Here is a 22,091-nt window from a genome sequence, read left to right on the forward strand (position 1 = left end):
TGGGTAGGGCCGGGACAATAATGGTGGTAAAATGGGCACAAGTGTAACTGAACAACAATAAATGAAGGAAAAAGAAGAAATAAATTAAATAGAGTCTAAAAAAGTGGTACAATACAACAATGAATCCAAGAGTTTGTCCTTTGAAAATATAAACAAGTTTGACAAACTTCTAATGCAACTCATCAAGAAAAAATGAGAAAGAATCCAAATAACTTTTCCTAATATCCTGAGTGATAGCTGTTAATCAAGGTCATTTCATCAGTGATGGAGCTGGAACTGGGTTCCAAGTCTTCCTGGCTGCAAAGTCTATTGTGCTGCATCAAAATTTAGGATGGGGTTTTCTTTTCTGTTGTTGTTGTTTAATGAGATGTTCACACAGAATCTTCAAACATGGCCTTGAGTTTATAGTGCTTCTGCCTCGTCCTCCCTGCCTTTTGAAACTCCCTTGCAGCCTTGACCAGACTTGTTTCAGAAGTTATACTGAAGACAGTGAGTAGAAAACAGAATGACCATAGCCAATACATATCCTATCCAGCTGTACCATTCCATCATTTTTCTACCAAGAATTCCAAAGCCAAATGGAAAGGACAGTACCAAACCAGAGTGAATCTTAACACTGCCTTGGTTGAGAATATAATCAGCTTGGAAGAGGTGGAGGAAGAAATGAAGTCTGTGTTGGAAGCACTCAAGGATAATTTCAATAAGACAGTAAACATAAGGACTGCACCTGGATCCCTTGATCACATCATTGTGGTAACTGCTGACAGGAACTTTGCTTTAAATCAGATTGGCCAGATCTCCATAAAGTCTCCGCAGCTGATTTTGATGAATATGGTCAGCTTCCCAGAGTGTACAGCTACAACTATCAAGGCTGTAAGAGAAAGTGGAATGAATCTGAGCCCAGAAATGGAAGAGACACTAATGCAGGTACCCATTCTCAAGCTGATTCTTCTGCAGGGGGGATGTCTTCCTGAAGCCCAGTGAGGAGGTGGCAAGGTTTCTCTCCATTGAGCTGTCAGAGATGTGTTTTGATAGGAAATGCAGCTTCCTTATCCCTTGGTCTTTCCACTACCATTGCTAGAGCAGAACTTGAACCTCCATTGCCCCCGTCACCTGCTGCGCTCCTCCCTTCATGTTTTTTCCCTCTGCTCACCATCAACTCAACAGCCCAAGCTCCAAGTGACTAAATCCTGTTGATCACTCTCTCCCTCACCATTAACATTCTATTATCCCCAAGTCTTGGAGATTCTGTGTTAAAAATAAGAATGCAGCCATGCTGAACTGAGCTTCTATAGAGCACACACACTGACAGGGTGTCAAGCCCTTGTTGCCATCATTTCATGTAACCCTTGCTTCCATCCTGTTAGTAACATTATTATTCCCATTTTCTACATGAGGGAACTGAGTCTGGAGAAGTGGAAAGTGCACTTACAGTTCTGAAGCTAACAAGTGGCAGAGCTGGGACTTCAACTTAGGTCTTCTGGCTTTAAAGCATGTCCTTTCTACATTTTGAAGTCTTTTTTAAGTGACCAAAGATTTTTTGAAGTCAAGAGCTGACATACTATAACAGGTTTTTACTGTAATTACCCAAGCTGAGCATGGCTTCCTCTCATATACGCCTGGTGAATGGCCTTGTTCATGTACCCCTTTCTTGCTGAAACAATAGGAAATATAGTTTCAGTCAGTGGAACTCTCTGCTGTGTGAGTTAGCAGTGGGGCATGACCTTGGCTTATTGCTCATGAGAAAATGTTCAAGGAATTCTTCAGGAAGGCCCTCATCCAGGATGTTACTGGAAGACCTGCCTGGTGGAGTTCATATAAACAAAGTGTGACTTTGCCAACTCAGCTAGAACCCCTGCCTAATGCTAGGAGGCTCTCTGACCCCAGAAGAAAATGATGCCTTTTTTATCACTCAGCCAAGTAGGTTCTGCAGGGTTGGTCCTGAGCTCCCCTGTGCCTGCCTGGAGGACCCTGGTCAGTCATTTGCCTTGTGGTCAGATCTGGTATGTGTGCTGCTGTCTTCCCCAAACAAATCTGATCACGTTTCCTCTATCTCACTCAAACTGCTATGGTGCTGTATGTGTTCTTAGGAATAATCTACCAAGACTCTTATTCCCCCACCCTTTTTTATTGTGGTAAGATAGACATAAAAAATGTTGCCACATTTGATCATTTTTAAGTGTCTTGTTCAATTGAATTAAGTACATTCACATTGTTGTATGACCTATCTCCAGAACTCTTTTCATCTTGGGAAACTGAAACTAAATACCCATTAAACAATAACTCCCCATTCCCTGATCCCCCCAGTTCGTAAAAATTGCTATTTGACTTTCTGTATCCATGAATTTGACTATTATAGGTACCTCATATAAGTAGAATCGTATTATATTTTTTCTTTTGTGTCTAGCTTCTTTCATTTACCATAATGTTTTTTTTATCTCTCACTCTCTTTTTTATTGTTGTTCAAGTCCAGTTATCTACATTTCCCTCCAGATTCCCCTACACCTGAGCCATCCCCATCTCCCACCCTCAATCCTACCTCCTTTAGTCTTTGTCCATGTGTCCTTTATGCATGTTCCTTGATGACCCCTCCCATTCTTTCCATGGTTATCCCCTCCTACATCCCCTCTGGTTATTGTCAGTTTGTTCTTGATTTCAATATATCTGGTTATATTTTGCTTGCTTGTTTGTTTTGTTGATTAGGTTCCATTTATAGGTGAGATCATGTGGTATTTGTCTTTCACCTCTTGGATTATTTCACTTAGCATAAGGTGCTGAGATCTATCCATGCTGCTGGAAAGGGTAGCAGCTTCTTCCTTTTTTGCTGTGTAGTATTCCAATATGTAAATATACCACTGTTTTTTTGATCCACTCATTTACTGATGGGCACTTAGGTTGCTTCAAGCACTTGTTATTGTAAATTGTGCTTATATGAACAGTAAAGTGCATAGGCTCTTTTGAATTAGGGTTTCAGGATTCTTAAGGTATAATCCCAGCAGCAGAATTGCTGGGTCAAAAGGCAGTTCCATTTTTAGTTTTCTAAGGAAATTCCATGCAGTTTTTCACAGTGACTGCCCAAGTCTGCATTCCCATTAACAGTCTACTAGGGTTCCCTTTTCTCCACAGCCTTGCTAGCACTTATTGTTTGTTGATTTCGTTATGATGGCCATTCTCACTGGTGTGAAGTGGTATCTCATTGGGGTTTAAATTTGCATCTGTCTGAAGGCTAGTGATGCTGAGCATCCTTTTATATGTCTTTGGACCCTCTGTATGTCCTCCTTGGAGAAGTGTCCATTCAGGTACTTTGCCCATTTCTTAATTGGGTTGTTTGTCTTCCTGGAGTGAAGTCATGTGAGTTCTTCATGTGTTTTGGAGAGCAAACCCTTGTCTGAGGTATCATTGGCAAATATATTTTCCTATATGTGTTGTTTCCTTTTCATTTTGCTAATGTTGCTTTAGGCATGCAGAAGTTTTATTTATTTATTTATTTTGATGAAGTCCCATTTCTTTACTCTTTCCATTATGTACTTTACTCTAGGGGACATATTGGTGAAAATATTGCTGCATGGAATATCTGAGATTTTCCTCCCTATATTCTCCTCTAAGACTTTTATGGTGTCATGACTTATATTTAAGTCTTTTATCCATCTTGAGTTTATTTTGGTGTATGGTGTAAGTTGGTGGTTGAGCTTCACTTTTTTGCATGTAGGTATCCAGTCTCCAAACACCATTTGTTGAAGAGGGTATTTTTACTCCATTTTATATTTCTGACCCCCATCCATGGTCAAATATTAAATGACCATAGATACTTGGGTTTATTTCTGGGCTGTTTATTCTATTCATTGATCTGTGTGTGTTCTTATGCCAGTACCATATTGTTTTGATTCCAGTGGCCTTGAAATATAGTTTGATATCAGGTATTGTGATCCCACCAACTTTGTTCGGTTTTCTGCAGCTATTCAGGGTCGTTTATGGTTCCATATAAATTTTTGAAGTGTTTGTTCTTTATCTGTGAAATATGTCATTGATATTTTAACAGGGATTGTGTTGAATCTATAAATTGCTTTGGGTAATATGGACATTCTGATGATGTTATTTCTTCTAACACATGAATACAGTATATGCTTCTAATTTTTGTGTGTGTTCCTTAATTTCTTTCTGCAGTGTTGTGTAGTTTTCTGAGTACAGGTCTTTTACCTCCTTGGTTGGTTTATTCCTAGGTACTTTAATTTTTTGTTTCTATGTTGAATGGGGTTTTTCCTGATTTGTTTCTGATATTTCATTGTTAGTGTACAAAAATCCCTTCTATTTCTGAATATTGACTTTGTTCCTGGTGTTTTGCCAAATTCACTTATTAAATCAAATAGTTTTCCTGTGGAGTTGATAAGGTTTTCTATGTACACTATCATGTCAACTGCCAAGAATGACAGTTTTGCTTCTTCCTTTCCAACTCAGATGCTTTTTGTTTCTTTATCTTGTCTTACCACTGTGGCTATGACTTCCAATATTATGTTGAATAGAAGTGTTGAGAGTGGACATCCTTGTCTTTTTCCTGATCTTAGTGGGAAAGCTTTTAGTTTTTGCCCATTGTTGCCTGTAGGTTCTTGCATATGTCCTTTACTATGTTGAGGTATGCTCCCTCTACTCCCACTTTCCTGAGTGTTTTTTATGATAAAATGGTTTCTGTACCATTTCAAATGCTTTTTTTCTCATCTATTGATATGATCATGTGATTTTTGTCATTCCTTTTGTTTATGTGATGCATTGTGTTTATTGATTTGCCAATATTGTTCCACCTTTGCATCCCTGGGATGAATCCTACTTGATCATGGTATATGATCATTTTAATGTATTACTGGATGTGGTTTGCCAATATTTTGTTGAGTATTTTAAGTGTCTATGTTCATCAGTGATATTGGCCTGTAGTTTTCTTTCTTTGTTGTATCTTTATCTGGATTTGGAGTTAAGATGATGCTAGCTTCATAGGAAGAGTTTGGGAGTCTTCCATCTTTGTAAATTTTTGGAATAGTTTGAGAAGGATAGGGCCTAGATCTTTCTGAAATGATTTCTAAAATTCTCCTGTGCAACTGTCTGATCCAGGGCTTTTGTGCACCAGGAGCTTTTTGGTTACTGCTTTGATTTCGTCAGCTGTTATTGGTCTGTTCAGGCTTTCTGCTTCTTCATTCAGTTTTGGAAGATCATACGTTTCTAGAAATTTTTCCATTTCAGCCAGGTTTTTAAATTTCTTGGCATATAGTTGTTCATAGTAATTTCTTACACTCCTTTGTATTTCTGTGGTATCAATTTTGATCTCTCCTTTTTCATTTCAGATGTTGTTTATTTGGGTCCTCCCTCTCTTTTTCTTGAGGCGTCTGCTTAAAGGCTTGTCGATTTTCTTTATCTTTTGAAAGAACCAACTCTTGGATTTATTGATCCTTAGAATTGTTCTAGTCTCTATGACATTTAATTCTGCTCTGATTTTGATTACTTCCATCCTTCTACTTATTCTGGGCTTTGTTTGTTGTTGTTCCTCCAGTTTTTGTAGATGTAGGGTTAGGTTGCTTGTTTGAAGTATTTCTATCTTTTAAATGTAAGTCTGTATCACTATGAACTTCCCTCTCAGGACTGCATTCACTGTGTCCCATAAGTTTTGGACTGTTGTGAGCTCATTTTCATTTGTTTCCTCAATTAGCATAATGTTTTCCAGATTTGTCCATGTGGTGTGGCTTTGAATTTCCTTTTTAAGGCTGAATATTATTTCTCTGTATGTATGTACCACATTGCGTATCCATTTATCCATCAATGAATCTGCTAAGACTCAGTATGACCTTGAAGGGCCTGTATATGTAGTCTTGCCCTTGCTAGCCTCTCCAGCTTCCTCATTTGGGACAGTCTCTTTTCTCCACTCAGTGCTGCAACTATGCTGCCTTTTTCCTGTCTCTAAAGAACAATACCTTCCTCCTCACTTAGAATAGCGTCTGCACTTTACAGAGGCCATTCTATCTGGTTGGAAGGATCTTCCCCTAGCTCTGCCACTCTTGCTCATCATAACTTAAATATCACTTAGCTTAATAATACCCTCATTTTGTTCTTGGAGTCCTACAAGGGGAGCTTGATTGGACATCCTTTCCTTGCTAATTATTTTCATAGGACTCTGTATGTCTTTATTTTGCTCATTATAACTAATGTATTCATTAATTGTACATGTGTTTGTTTAATGATCGCTTTCCTTGCCATGGTGTAAACTCAAGTGTGTTTGATGTTATATCCTTAGTGTCTGACACAGTAGCTGGCACATAAATAGGTACCCAGTAAACAACTATAGAATGAAATTGTAAACTGAATGAACAAATGAATACTGAAGAAAGAAAATTTCAGGGCCATATTCTGGGAGTTTTTGAATTTTAAAATGTACGTGAGATGTTAAATTACAAGTCATATCTCAAAAAGTCATTTTCCTGAAGCATAGATTGTTTGCCCTACCATTTCTCTGTTGGTAAAAACTTTCATGAATAAACTCTTCATTATTTGAAGAAATAACCCAAATAAATAAAATCAGAAATAAAAGAGGAGAAATAACAACTGACAACAAAGATACACAGAAGATGGTATGAAACTATTATGAACAATTATATACCAACAAACTGGACAACCCAGATGAAATGGGTGATTTCCTAGAAATATACAATCTTCCAAAAATAAATCAGGAAGAATCAAAGAATCTTAGTAGAGAGATTACACCTAATGAAATTGAAGTGTTAATCTAAAAACTCACAGCAAACAAAAGCCCTAGACCATATAGCTTCACAGGTGAATATACCAAACATTCCAAGAGCTAACACATCTTCTTCTCAAACTATTTCATAAAATTCAAGATGAAGGAAAGCTCCTAAGCTCATTCCATGAGGCCAACATTTTCCTAATTCCAAAACCAGACAAAGACATTACAAATAAAGAAAATTACAGGCCAATATCCCTGTAAATAGAATACAACAATGCATAAAAAAATCATACACCCTGATCAAATGGGATTTACTCTGGGAATGCACAGATGGTACAACATTCACAAATTAATAAATGTTATTCACCACATAAACAAAATGAAGAAAAAAAACCACATGATCATATCAATAGATTCAGGAAAAGCTTCTGATAAAATCCAGTATCTATTTATAATAAAAAGTCTCAGAAAAGTGGGAAGAGAGGGAACATACCTATACATAATAAAGGTCATGTATGACAAACCCACTGCCAGCATCATACTCAATGGGAAACAACTACAAGTGTTCTCCTTAAGATTGGGAACAAGACAGGGATGTCTGCTTTCACCTCTCTTATTCAACATTGTACTGGAAGTCCTGGTGACAGCAACCAGACAAGCAGAAGAAATAAAAGGCATCCAAATTGGAAAGGAAGAAACAAAAATGTCATTATTTTAGATGACATGATCCTGTACCTTGAGAACCCTAATGTTTCTATTAAGAAACTGTTAGAGTTAATAAACAAATTCAGCAAAGTGGCAGGATACAAAATTAATATTCAGAAATCAGTTGCATTTTTATATGCCAATAATGAATTAACAGAAAGGGAAATTAATAAAACAATCCCATTCACATTTGCTTCAAAAAGAATAAAATATCTAGGAATAAACCTGACCAAGGATGTAAAAGGCCTGTACTTGGAAAATTATAAGACACTGAAGAAAGAAATTGGAGAAAATACAAAAAAGTGGAAGTACATACTATGTTCATGGATTGGAAGAATTAGCATCATTAAAATGTCCATACTACCCAAAACAATCTATAGATTCAATGCAATTCCTATCAAGATTTCAATGACATACTTTACAGAACTAGAACAAATATTTCAAAAATTTATATGGAATCACAAAATGCCTCACATAGCAACAGAGATACTGAGAAAGAAGAACCAAGTTGGAGGAATCATACTACCTAATATCAAACTATACTACAAATACCATAGTAATCAAAAGAACATGATATTGGCATAACATCAGATGCATAGAGTAGTGGAGCAGAATAGAGAACCCAGAAATAAACCCACAATTTTACAGTCATTAATATTTGACAGAGGAAGCAAGTGCATACAAGGGATAGTTTATTCAATAAATGATTCTGGGAAAATTGGACAGATATGTGCAGAAAAATAATACTAGAACACCTCCTTACACCATACACAAGAATAAACTTAAAATGGATCAAAGACTTAAATGTTAGACCTGAAACCATAAAAATCAAAAAAGAAAACCTAGGCATCAAATCTTAGACATTGCCCATAGTAATTTTTATCAGATATATCTCCCCAGGCAAGGGAAACAAAAAAATAAATAAGCAAATGGGACTATGTCAAACTAAAACCTTTTTGCACAACAAAGGAAACAACATAAAATACTACCCACTGGATGGGTGAACATATTCACCAATACATCTGATAATGGATTAATATCCAAAATTTATAAAATACTTACAAAACTCAACACCAAAAAATAAGCAGCCCAATTAAAAAATGAGCAAAGGACCTGAATGGACACTTCTCTAAAGAGCACATTCAGATGGCCAATAGGCATATGAAAAAATGCTTAGTGTCACTAATCATCTGAGAAATGCAAAATAAAACCAGAATGAGATAGCAGCCTACACCGTCAGAATGGCTGTCATCAATAAATCAACAAACAACAAACGCTGGAGAGGATGTGGGGAAGGGGAACCCTCTTGCAGTTGGTATAAATGCAGACAGGTGCAACTACTGTGGAGAGCAATATGATGATGCCACAAAAAATTAAAAATGGATTTGGCTTTTGACCCAGTCATCCCATTTCTGGGATTATATCCAAAGGAACCCAAAACAGTAATTCAAGAGAACATAAGCACCCCTATGTTTATTACAGAGTTATCTACAATCACCAACATATGGAAACAACCCAAGTGTCAATCAATAGATGAATGGATAAAACAACTATAGAATGTCTACTCAGTGGAATTCTTCTCAGACATAAAAGAGAAGAAAATTTTACCCTTTGTGACAGCATGGATGGACCTAGAGAACATTATGCTAAGAGAAATAAGCCAGTCAGAGAAAGACAAATACCATATGATTTCACTCACATGTGAAATCTAATGAACAAACTGAACTAACAAGCAAAACAAAGACAGACTCTAAGATGGAAAGTAGATGACAGCTATTGTGGGGGGAGATTATGGGGTGGAGGGACTGACTGAGTAAAAACGAAAAAGGATTAATGGGCATTGATAGCAGTGTGGTGATTGCTGTGGGGGGAGTTATAAGGGGACTAAATGGTAATGGAAAAATACAATAAAGATTAAATAAAAAAGAAAAAAGTCTTTTTTGCTAAAGAGGGAGTAAAAGAATTTTAACAATAATGTTAACCAATTTTGCTGAGATAGTCCAACTTTCAGTAGTACAACAAATAAATATAATGTGTTAATGTTGCTAGGTGCCTTTATATATTACACAAGAAATATTGAGTTTGTCATTCATGTTCAAATTTAAAATAAAATACTTCCATGTTTCTTCTTCACAATTACTCCCTAGTTATCTCAACTGTCATCTACAGTTGTACATTGTGACTCCTGCTTTATTTAAAATGGAGATATAACATGCTCCAAACCCTTTACAAAAGGGTGCTTCCGTGCGAGTACGGGGTTTTGTTTTTTGTTTTTTGCTTTTTGTTTTTTATTTTAATCTTTGTTCAAGTACAGTTTTCTCCCTTTTACTCCCATTCCAGCCCACCCACCCAACCCTCCCCACTTCCCTCCCATTACCACCCTCCCCCGAGTTTTTGTCCATGTGCCCTTTAAATTTGTTCCCATGATCCCTTCCCATTGTTCCCTGAAATTCCCTCTTCTCTCCCCTCTGGTCACTGTCAGCCTGTCCTCTATTTCAGTGTCTTTGGTTATATTTTGCTTGTTTCTTTGTTTTGTTGTTTAGGTTCCTGTTAAAGGTGAGATCATATGGTATTTGTCTTTCACTGCCTGGCTAATTTTGCTTAGCATAATGCTTTCCAGCTCCATCCAAGCTGTTGCAAAGGGCAGGAGTTCCTTCTTTCTTTCTGCTGCTGCTGAGTACAGGTTTTTTGTGACTCTGAAGTGCTGTAAGAAAAGAAGGGGTTTGGGTCTCCCTAGGCACTGACTCTACTCCCTCTCATGAAGGTGAGCATGAGGCCTTGCTGGTATTGAATTTGCTTTAAAAACTGTTTTGTTTTTGTTGTTACTGTTTCAGGAGAATAAAGGGCATATTCAAACTGGTCAATTTGAGGAGAATTTAATAAAGAGAATATTTACAAATGCATGGGCACAAGGGATAAGAAAATCAACAAAAAATAGTGAGTTTTCTACATCTAACAATATTAAGACTTATAACTATCCTGCTTGAATAGTCAGTCAGGTGGAAGGCACAGTTGTTGGAACTCAGAAAGGGGATCTATACTAAAAAAGGCTACTTGACAAATATTGTGGTGTACAGTAGAGGGAAGGTGCCAATCCATGGTGATCCTGTAGAGAGGAAGACAGGCAAATAAAAAAATCCCAGCTTCATTCTTGTCTCATCTTTCCATCTCACCCAGTGTCTTCCACTGGCTGAACCCAACCAGAATGCAGAGGGCAATGGGACCCACAAATACGGTTTACATAAGCAAGTTTATTGGAGTGCACTGGGCAGGGGGTGAAGGTTAGAGTGAATCTGGATCTGGCTATGGAAAATACCCAGCACATCACAAAAATGTCATGTTTGTAAAAATTCCTTAAATGGAGTAACTGGCATAAGTTCTTCTGGAATGGTGAATTAAGTACATAAATTTTGAAAGAAGTAGTATGGAGCAGAAAGTATTTAAAATGGAGTGCTGCATTTCTATTGCTGTGAAGTAAATCCTGATATGGGTGTATTATTATGGAGTAAGTATATTAGCTAGAGATAGAGCTAGGATTTGTGGGGCCTGAAAATTATTGTGTTTTTATTCTATTACAATTTCTGCCATGCATTGGCATAGTGATACTGTTAGCTGGCATAATGTGTATCAGGAGTATTACTGAAAGCCTCTTACTCTCAATTGGCTAATAATACCTTCACTCTACACAGAATGACTGTCTCCTATATAAATATGTTTCACTAACTCCACATTAAAATTAATCCCAACTCAAGTTCTCTCTAATAGAACATCGAAAAATATCTGGCCACACCATTCCTACTCTACTCGTGGAAATTTAACAAAAGGAAGTTATCATAAAAGGAGTCATTGGTCATTTTAACTTACTATGGTTAGAATACCTTAGTTTACAATTTTTACAGGAAATACATGATGTGAATACATTGTCCAAGCCTCATCTATGGCCTTGTAAAAGAGCTATGTAACCTTTACTAGCTTTATGATAAATCCACACTTAGGTAATTGAAATAAACTGCACAGTGCCTTACCCGCCTCTAGAGGAGATAACAGGAAGATGATCCAAGGCAAAATTAGTTCTTCTGCTTCTCCCATAGAATGAGGAAGGAATTTGGACATTCAAATTATCAGTCATTTACCACTAAGCCTAGCTAAGGTTATGGAGCAGGGTGAATGCATATAGATAATGGCTATAATAACTTCCACTTGTATTTGTTCATTCAACAGGTATTTGATGATTGTCCATTATGTGCCCAGCACTATTGGAGATGATTAGGATAAAATGGTGAGTAAAAAAGATGTGATCTCTGTATTCAGTGAACTCAAAGTCTAATAAAGGACAGACAACTTACCATTCCATCTTTATGTAAAATAAGTATGTGAAAAGTCATAGAATAACTCATCTACTATTCTGTCTATACTTTGTTACAAAGCACTAATGGTCCCTGAAACAGTTCTCTAAAGTCCCTTCCATAGCTTTGGTATCTGTGGTGTCTTTTTGTCCCTGAAAAATAAGAGAAAAAGAAGGCAAGAATTTCAAGGAGTGGAGAATGTAGAAACTGAGAAATCAACCCATCTGCAAGTCTTTGCTATTTCTGTAGAATATCCAGGCTTTGTCTCCATTGGATAGTGAACAATATAGTGGAAGTATAGTCTCCTATGACGAACAAACCCTATACTCAATCAGTAATAAATGATGAAAGAATAAGTACCGTGCGAGGCTTTTTCTTTTTATACTCTCATATCATTATTATAACAACAGCTACAAAGAATTTATAGGCAATGTAAAGTCTCATTATTGTATGGAGAGAAAGACCAAGGCTTTACTTTATGTTTATCCTTGCTTCAGAATTTCAGAAAGCCATCTAATTTCTTAGCATCTGAGGTGCACACCAGTGAATCAAAGTCAACTATACAAATATTTTACTTATCTCATTAGGATACAAACTGCTGCAAGAATTACAGCTGTGAATTAGTGGAATTTCCACAGGGCTTGTATATTGTTGGGGGAACTTAAGTAGAACCACATGGGCCCTAAAAAATGATAACCATACAAAATTGTACCCAAGTAAAAAAGGGGTGAATTAAAAATGGAAATCCTTGGTCAGAAAGATATTTCAATCAGTATTGAATATTGAATAAATATTCACATCAACAGTCTCACTGATCAAGCCATGCCTGCTCTACTCTCCATGGGTCTTTGACAGCTTGTTCATTGTCTGTCTTCCCAGGAATGTTGGTATTCTGAAAATGGTAATTGGAATTCCACTGTCAGGTAAAAACTGCAGTGACATGATAAATATGCAATTGATTGATTGCATCTTCCAAGCATCTTAAGTTTATTAAAGTCTGTTAAGCTCTTTCTAGGTTAAGCCTATATGATCTTTAGAAGCTTTGAAGCATGAGCAAAGTATATTGAGTTTGAATCTCATCTCTGCAACTTTCTTCTGATATGTGACCTTGGACAAGTTATTTGACAACTGTGAACTTCAATTTTCCTAACCTATGAAGTAAAGATAATACTAGCTCTTGTGGCAGGGTAGTTTAGATAATTTAAAGAAATTTTATACTCACATAAATCATACACTATAAAGTAGGTGTTCAATGAAGGGTAGGTATTGCTAATTATCAATTTCAGCACAATAATAAGCTATTTTATTATCACTTGTTTTATCCAGTGTTTAAACTTTGGGCTAAGAAAGATTTTATCACAAGATTATTATGATTTTTAAACAAGAGCCAACTCCTTTATAGCAGTTATTTTGCTGGGAAGTAAGCAAGGTCATAAATCAGTAATGACTTGCAACCTCGGGACTTATTGATCTTGTTGTTTCTCTTCTGTAATGTTCCTGGAAAACCCAATTATTTTGGGAAGTTACCCAAGCTACTTTACCCATTATTCTTTATTAGGGTTATTAGTAACAAATTATGAAAGCAATTGATTGATTTTCTTGGAAAAATAATCCCTTTATAGTATAATATAGATACTACTTTATTCAATACATTTCTTAGCATATTAAACTTTTTAGAAAGAAAAAATTGAGATAAACAGCTAGAGTTTTTTTAATGCATGTGCTTATGATAAATTCTACTTTTCTGGGCACCATGGTTGGGACTTAAAGAGCTCTTTATCTAAGCCCTGGCTGGCGTAGCTCAGTGGATTGAGTGCGGGCTGTGAACCAAAGTGTCACAAGTTCGATTCCCAGTCAGGGCACATGCCTGGGTTGCAGGCCATGCCCCCAGTTGGGGGTGAGTGAGAGGCAACCATACATTGATGTTTCTCTCTCTCTCTTTCTCCCTCCCTTCCCTCTCTAAAAATAAATAAATAAAATCTTTTTAAAAAAGAGCTCTTTATCTAAGAAAAACTCTTGGAATACATGGGTCTAACTCATCTTATGAGTCTGGCTGCTGGCAATGTTTTAAAGTAGAAGTATTTTTTAATATGTCTGGTGTTGTCCCCAATACTCAGTATAATGCTTGGTAGGAGTAAATGTCCAGTAAATGTTTGTTGATTGAATGAATACATCAATGAATCAAAGCATGAACAAATGAAATCATGAATTCATAAAGAGTTACCCACTCTAAGTGCACGTGAAGGTAGTTCTACTTCCCTTACCAATGCAACTGTTTTCTTGGTTTATACACATGTATAAAGGCCTATATTTTTAACACAGGACTCTGTTGACAAATTTAATTGCCTTCCTATTCCTATTTCCAATTTGGTCCTTCTAATTGACAAGAGGTATTCTCTATGGGGTATAAAACTTTCTTTTGTGATTGTGAAGTAGCTTGAATTTGAGCCTGATATTTGGAAGATCAAAGGAAGCTATTTATTAAAACAAAATGGGGTCTGAAATGGATAGTGGTTCCCAAAACTGCTCTGATATAAGAATATTCTGATGTACATGATAAAAATGCAAATTTCTAATCACCATTGGAGAATCTCCAAAAGCAGTACACCAAGTGCTTTTTATGACCAGGCAGGTTGGGCAAATACTGGTATATGTGATGACTTTCATCTTACTTACTAGAAGACTAATAAGGTAACAATCTCTCTTAGCTTCTGTTTTCTCTTATTTAACATGTAAGGATATTAACATCACTCTGGACCCCATAAAGGGATTTCTATGAGAATCAGGAAGATTAATTTTTTAAACTTTATATTTTATGCAAACTTTTGAAATTTATTTTAAAGATACTAACAAATCTACTAAAATGAAATGCTTCTATTTACATGGCACTAATTCACAGTTTCAAAAATACTTTTTAGCAACCCTCCCATGCACCATTTCCAAAATCACTGAGACCAGCCCACACTAACCAGGAAGCTTCCCATTGGTTTTGTATTATATTATTCTCATGGGAATAAGCTAACATATTTGTGCAATTAAAAATATTGACTCTAGAAATGAAAAATAGCACTACCATATGATCTAGCAATCCTATTTTTGGGTATCTATCCAAAAGAAAGAAACCCTTATCTTGAAGAGATAACTATACTCCCATACTTGTTGCAGCATTATTTTTAATAACTATAGTGTAAAAACAACCCAATGTCTATAAACAAATGAACAGATAAAGAAAATGCAGTATGCACATACAATGGAATATCATTCAGCCTTAAAAGGAAATACTGTAATTTGCAACAACATGGATGAAACAGGAGGACATAAGCCAGACAGAGAAAGGCAATTACTGTATGGTATCATTTATAAATGAAATCTTTTTAAAAAAAGCACATACAGAGTAGAATGGTGGTTGCCAGGGGCTGGGGAGTGGGGGAAATAGGAAGAGGTTGGTAAAAGGGTTCAAATATTCAGCTAAGATGATTAAGCTCTGAGGATCTAATGTATGGACCATGGTGACTATAAATGATAACACTGTATTGTTTAACTTGCTAAGATATTAGAACTTAAATGTCCTCAGCAAAAAAACCCCCTGAAAAATTAAATAAGTAAAAAGATGAATTTGTTAATTAACTTTATAGGGGAAATCCAATGCACATGGAACAACATGCTATTAAACAATGAATGGGACAAGAAGGAGATCAAGGAGGAAATTAAAAGGTTTCTGGAAACAAATGAAAATGAACTCACAACTCAAAACTTATGGGACATTGCAATGGCAGTCCTGAGAGGGAAGTTCAGAGTGATACAGGCCTATCTGAAAAAAATAGAAACATTTCAAGTAAACAACCTAACCTTACACCTACAAGAACTCAAAGAACAACAATAAAGACAGCCCAGAGCAAGTAGAAGGAAGGAACTAACCAATATCAGTCCAGACATGGAGATTAAAAGCACAATTCTAAGGATCAATAAATGCAGGAGCTTGTTCTTTGAAAAGATAAATGAAATCAACAAGCTTGTAAGCAGACCTATCAAGAAAAAAAGACAGAGGACCCAAACAAAAACAATCAGAAATGAAAGTGGAGAGATTACAACTGATACCACAGAAATACAAAGGATTGTAAGAAATTACTACAAAGAACTGTATATGAAGAAATTTGAAAACCTAGATGAAATAGACAAATTTCTAGAAAAATATAATCTTCCAAAACTCAGTGAAGAAGAAGCAGAAAGCCTGAACAGAACAATAACAACAAAAGAAATTGAAGCAGTAATCAAAAAACTCCCTACACACAAAAGCCCTGGACCAGATGGTTTCACAGAGGAATTTTACAAAGAATTTAAGGAAGAGTGAGCCCCTATCCTTCTCTGACTATTTCAAAAAATACAAGAAGGTAGAAGACTTAGAAACTCTTTTTATGAAGCCAGCATCATCCTAATACCAGAAACAGATGAAGCCACAACAAAGAAAGAAAACTTCACACCAATATCACTGATGAACATAGATGCTAAAATCCTCAACAAAATATTGGCAAACCGCATCCCACAATACATTAAAAAGATTGTACGGCACGACTAAGTGGGGTCATCCCACTTGGGATGCAAGGATGGTACAATATTCTCAAATCAACAAATGTAGTGCATCACATAAACAAAAGCAAAGACAAAAGTCATGTTATCATGTCAATAGATGCTGGTAATGCATTTGATAATGTAAAGCACCCATTTATGATTTTAAAAAATCAGCAAAGTGGAAATAGAGGGAGTATTCCTCAACATAACAAAAGCCATATAGGAGAGACCTACAGCCAACATCATACTCAATGGGCAAAAGCTAAAAACTTTCCCACTAAGATCAGGAACAAGACAAGGTTGTCGACTTTCACCACTTGTATTCAACCTAGTATTGGAAGTCCTAACCACAGAAATCAGACAAGAAAAGGAAATAAAAGGCATCCAAATTGTAAAGGAGGAACAAAACTTCATTCTTTGCAGATGACATGATTGTGTATATAGAAAATCTTACAGACTCAACCAAAAAACTGCTCAACCTAATAAATGAATTTGGCAAAGCAGTAGGATACAAAGTCAATATCCAGAAATCAAAGGCATTTTTGTATATCAACAATGAAACATCAGAAGCAGAAATCATGAAAAAATCCCATTTGATATAGCAACAAGAAAAATAAAATACCTAGGAATAAACCTAACTAAGGTTGTAAAAGACCTGTACTCAGAAAACTACACAACACTGAAGAAAAATTAAGGAAGGCACAAACAAATGGAAACATATACCATGTTCATGGATCAGAAGAATTAACATCATCAAAATGTCTATACTACCCAAAGCAATTTACAGATTCAATGTAATATTTATTTAAGTACCAACAGCATATTTCACAGATATAGAACAAACACTTCAAAAACTTAGATGGAATCATAAACAACCCTGAATAGCTGCAGGAATTTTGAGAAAGAAGAGCAAAGTAGGAGGGTTCACAATACCTAATATCAAAATGTACTACAAGGCCACTGTAATGAAAACAGCCTGGTACTGGCATAAGAAAAGACACATGGACCAATGGAACAGAACAGAGAGCCCAGAAATAAACCAAAGCCTTTACGGTCATTTAATATTTGACAAAGGGGACAGAAGCATAAAATGGAGTAAAAATAGCCTTTTCAACAAATGGTGTTGGGAGAACTGGACAGCTATGTGCAAAAACATGAAACTTGAACATCAATTTATACCATACACAAAAATAAATTCAAGGTGGATAGAAGGTTTAAATATAAGGCATGATACCATTAACATCCCAGAGGAAAACATTGGCAGGAAAATCTCAAATATTCCACACAGCAATATTTTCACTGATATGTCCCCTAGAGCAAGGGTTATAAAGGAAAGAATAAACAAATGGGATCTTATCAAAATAAAAAGCTTCTGCATGGCTAAATAAAACAGCAGTAAAATGAAAGGAGAACCGACCATATGGGAAATATATATTTGCCAATGATACCTCAGACTAGGGTTTGATCTCCACAGTATATAAAGAACTCACATGAATCCACTCTAAGAAGACATGCAACCCAATTAAAAAATGGGCAAAGGACTTGAACAGACACTTCTCCAAGGAGGATATACAGAGGGTCCAGAGATATATGAAAAGATGCTCAGTATTGCTAGCCATCAGAGAGATGCAAATTAAAACCACAATGAGATACCACTTCACACTGGTCAGAATGACCATCAAAATCAACAAACAACAAATGTTGGAGAGGATGTGGAGAAAAGGGAGCCCTAGTACACTGTTGGTGGGAATGCAGACTGGTGCAACCACTATCGAAAACAGTATGGAATTTCCTCAGAAAACTAAAAATGGATCTGCTCTTTGACCCAGCAATTCCCTGTTAGGATTATATCCTAAGAACCCTGAAACACCAATCCAAAAGAACCTATGCACCCCAATGTTCATAGCAGCACAATTTACAATAGCCAAGATCTGGAAGCAATGTAAGTGCCCATCAGTAAATGAATGGATCAAAAAACAATGGTACATTTACGCAATGGAATACTACACAGCAGAAAGAAAAAAGGAGCTCCTAACCTTTGCAACAGGATAGATGGAACTGGAGAGCATTATGCTAAGTGAAATAAGCCAGAGAAAGAAAGACAAATACCACATGATCTCACCATTAAGAAGAACTTAATTAACAAAATGAAAAAGCAAGCAAAGCGTAGCCAAAGACATTGAAGTTGAGAACAGGCTGACAGTTACTCATGGAGAGGGGATAATGGGGTGAAAGGGTGAAGGGTTTATAGGAACAATTATAAAGGACATATGGACAATAACAAGGGCAGTGGAAACAGTGGAGGGAGGTGGAGAGGGCTGGGGTGTTGTTGAGTGGTGGGAGGATAAGGCAGAAAACTGTACTTGAAAAACAGTGAAAAATAAATATATAAAACTTTATGAGGGAATTTTTTTACAATATGTACATATATAAAGAAAAATATTAAAATATGGGAAAAATGTGTGTCCTTGCTTAAAAGGAAAAGAATAATTAAGTTTACTATTTGGTCCCATTGGCATTAAGCATTTGTATTGTCCTTATTTTGTGGATATACTAACATTCTCACTTTAATAAATGCTTCCACAGTTATAATGAGAAAAATAAAAATAACCCAAGCTTTTGTCACTATATTAATATCTATTATAATATTAACAACCTTTTTAACTCAATATGTATATGGGCATTTTTAAAAGAGGTAAGAATTTGTATTAATAGAATAAGACTTCTGTAAATTAAAGGGGATAAATACAATGTTAATCTAGCCAATAAAATGTACTTGGCCTTCTCATGGTTGTTGACTATCGTTAACCTGAGTCTAAGAAAGATGTTTCTTTTCTTTTAACAATAAAAACTGATATTAATAAAAACATTATGTAAAAGCCCCAAGATAAGTGTTTTAGATGCTTTATTTCTTTTAAATCTCATGACAGTTTTCTTGAGTAAATATGATTATTATCATCATTTTACAAATGAGTACATTGAGACTCAGAAAAGTTGTAACTTGCCAAAAGTCTTGCAGCTAGTAAGTGGCAAAGTCAGCCTAGGTATTCATCTCTGTCTAACTCCTGAAGTCAGATGTATGTATGTATGTATGTATGTATTATTTAAAATATTTTTCCATGACCATTTAGTACCCTTTTACTCCCTTTCCCCCAGCCATCACCACAGTGCTGTCCACGTCTGTGAATCCTTTTTCCCTCTTGTTCAATTCCTCCACCCCATGACCTCCCCCTGCCAATAGCTGTCACCTGTTCTTAATCTATGAGTCTGTCTCTGTTTTGCTTATTAGTTCGGTTTGTCCATTAGATTCCACATACTAGTGAAATTACATGGTATTTGTCTTTCTCTGACAGGCTTATTTCACTTAGCATAATGTTCTCCAGGTCCATCCATACTGTCACGAAACGTACAATTTTCTTCTTTTTTAAGTCCAAGAAGAATCCCATTGTGTAAATACCGCATAGTGTTTTAGCCATTGATGGACACTTGGACTGCTTCCAGAGTTTGGCTATTGTAAATAATACTGCAATGAACATAGGGGTGCTTATGTTCTTTCAAATTAGTGTTTTGGGTTCCTTCAGATATATTTTCAGAAATGGATTGCTGAGTCAAAAGCCAGATCCATTTTTAACTCTTTGAGGTATCTCCATACTATTTCCAGAGTAGCTGAACCAGTCTGCATGCCCACCAACAGTGCAAAGGTGTTCCCCTTTCTCCACATCCTCACCCACACTTGTTTGTTAATTTATTGATGGTAGCCATTCTGACAGGTGTGAGATGGTATTTCATTGTGGTTTTAATTTGCATTTCTCTGATGGTTAGTGACATTACCATCTTTTCATATATCTATTGGCCATCTCTATGTGCTTTTTAGAGACGTGTCTATTCAGGTACTTTGCCCATTTTTAATTGGGCTTTTTGGTTTTTGGTGTTTTGCAAGTACTTCACAAATTTTGGATATTAACCCCTTATTAGATGTATTGGTGAATATGTTCTCCCATTCAGTGGGTTATCTTTTATTTTGTAGATGACTTATTTTTACTGTACAAAACTTTTTACTGTGATGTAGGCCTATTTGTTTATTTTTTCTTTTGTTTCCCTTGCCTGGGGAGATATATCTGATAAAAATTTCTAATAGCAATGTCTGACATTTTGTTGCCTATATTTTCTTCTTTCATTTTATGGTTTTAGGTCTAACATTTAAGTCTTTAATCCATTTTTAATTTATTATTTTGTGTGGTATAAGAAGGTAATCTACCTTCATCTTTCTAGACATATCTATCTAACTTTCCCAACACCATTTATTGAATAAACTATCTTTAGTCCATTGTATGTGCTTGCTTCCTCTATTGAAATTAACTGACTATAAAGGTTTGGGCTTATTTCTGGGCTTTCTATTCTGTTCCATTGATCTATGTATCAGTTTTAATGCAAGTACCAGGCTGTTTTGATTACTAATGGCTTTGTAGTATAGTTTAATATTAGGGAGTGTGATTTCTCCAACTTTAATCTTCTCTCTCAGGATTGCTGTTACTATGCAGGGCCTTTGTGGTTCCATATAAGTTTTTGAAATGTTTGTTCCAGTTCCATGAAATATATAATTGGAATCTTGATAGGAATCACATTGAATCTATAGATTACTTTGGGTAGTATGGGCATTTTAATGATGTTAATTTTTCCAATCCATGAACATGGTATGTACTTCCACTTTTTTGTATTTTCTTCAATTTCTTTCTTCAGTGTCTTATAATTTTCCAAGTACAGGCCTTTTACATTCTTGGTCAGGTTTATTCCTAGGTATTTTTTAAGTAAATGTGAATGGGATTGTTTTCTTAATTTCCCTTTCTGTTAATTCATTATTGGCATATAAAAATGCAACTGATTTTTGGATGTTAATTTTGTATCCTGCTACTTTGCTGAATTTGTTTACCAGTCCTAGTAGTTTCTTGGTGGAATCTTTGGGATTCTGTATATACAATATCATGTCATAAGCAACTAAAGATAGTTTTATTTCTTCCTTTCCAATTGGATGCTTTTTATTACTTCTGACTGTCTGATTTCTGTGGCTAGGACTTCCAGTACTATGCTGAATAAGAGAGGTAAAAGTGGGCGTCCCTGTCTTTTTCCTGATCTTAAGGGGAACACTTGTAGTTTTCGCACATTGACTGAGTATGTCATATATGGCCTTTATTTTATAGAAAGATATGTCCCCTGTATCCCCACTTTGCTGAGAGTTTTTATCATAAATAGGTTCTGGATATTATCAAAAGCTCTGTATGCATCTATTGATATGATCATGTGGTTTTATCCTTCATTTTGTTTACATGGTGAATCATATTTATTGATTTGTGAATGTTGTACCATCCTTGCATTACTGGAATAAATCCCACTTGATCACGTTGTATGATCTTTTTGATGCATTGTTGTATTCAGTTTGCTAATATTTTGTCAAGGATATTACCATCTATGTTTATCAGTGATATTGGCCTATAATTTTCTTTCTTTGTAGTGTCTTTATCTGTTTTTTTTTTTTAATTAGGACAATGCTGGCCTTGTAAATTAGTTTGGGACCCTTCCCTTCTCTTAAATTTTATGAAATAATTTTAGGAGAAGTATTAGTTCTTGGAATGTTTGTGAAAATTCACCTGTGAAACCATCTGGTCCAGAGCTTTTGTTTGTCAGGAGGGTTTATTATTTTTTTTATTACTGCTTCAATTTCACTAGGTGCAATCTATCTATTCAGATTCTCT

General features: G+C 35.8%; 1 pseudogene; it reads left to right on the forward strand.

The window, feature by feature from the left end:
- Positions 1–387: 387 nt before the first annotated feature.
- Positions 388–984, forward strand: LOC123832695 (annotated as a pseudogene).
- The last annotated feature ends 21,107 nt before the right edge of the window (positions 985–22,091 follow it).

Source organism: Phyllostomus hastatus, unplaced genomic scaffold, assembly GCF_019186645.2.
Source record: "Phyllostomus hastatus isolate PE091 unplaced genomic scaffold, TTU_PhHast_1.1 phas_scaffold_200, whole genome shotgun sequence".
NCBI classification, from domain to species: Eukaryota; Metazoa; Chordata; class Mammalia; order Chiroptera; family Phyllostomidae; genus Phyllostomus; species Phyllostomus hastatus.